At 49.6% G+C, this 682-nt stretch overlaps 1 non-coding gene across 1 annotated transcript; it reads left to right on the top strand.

The window, feature by feature from the left end:
• Positions 1-600: 600 nt before the first annotated feature.
• TRNAT-CGU (transfer RNA threonine (anticodon CGU)) lies at positions 601-682 on the top strand. Its single transcript has one exon. It is a non-coding gene; the product is annotated as a tRNA-Thr (tRNA).

Genomic DNA, 682 nt, shown 5'->3' on the forward strand with positions numbered 1-682 from the left:
GGTTCCCCCGCCAACACCCCTTGCTCTAAGAAGCGGCGGTTTCCTCCCAAGTATTTTAAAAGGGTGTCAGAAAGAAGACGGGAGAGTATGCCGTATCTGCTGAGGGCAAGGATAAGAAGAAACAATTTTAAATTACAGGAAGGCGCATTTAAGATCTGAGAGATCTGAGGGCTGGGGAGAGGCAGGATGGAAAAGCGCCCCTTTCTAATTTCAAAAGCAGATCAGCGTGGAGCAACCAGCTTGCGGAGGGCAGGTGGGGAGAGATAGGATTTTCACCCTTGCAGGTTTTTCTCAAGAAGCCAGCAAGTCACAAAAGCTCAGGTCTAAGCTTCTAGTCAGCACCGCATTTTCCCAGAGGCAACTTGCCCTGTGCCACAACAACGACATCTCCTCCCTTTGCTTTTCCCTCAGTGTTCCTGATTCAGCCCAAAAGTTGCCTGAGCACCAGCCTCAGGTATCCATTTGAACCTTTACAAAAGTAGGCATTGATTCCTTTCCTATTTTTCCCGTTGTCTGTAATTTGAATGAAAAGACCCGGCTCTCTTCACTCCATTGCCCTGCATTAGTTGCATTCACACATGCAGGTACGTACTGTATCCCGCCTATCAGGCACCTAGCTCAGTCGGCAGAGCATGAGACTCGTAATCTCAGGGTCGCGTGGGTTCGAGTCCCATGTCAGGCA

This window comes from Zootoca vivipara, chromosome 12 (assembly GCF_965207765.1).
Source record: "Zootoca vivipara chromosome 12, rZooViv2.hap1.1, whole genome shotgun sequence".
In the NCBI taxonomy this organism is placed as follows: Eukaryota; Metazoa; Chordata; class Lepidosauria; order Squamata; family Lacertidae; genus Zootoca; species Zootoca vivipara.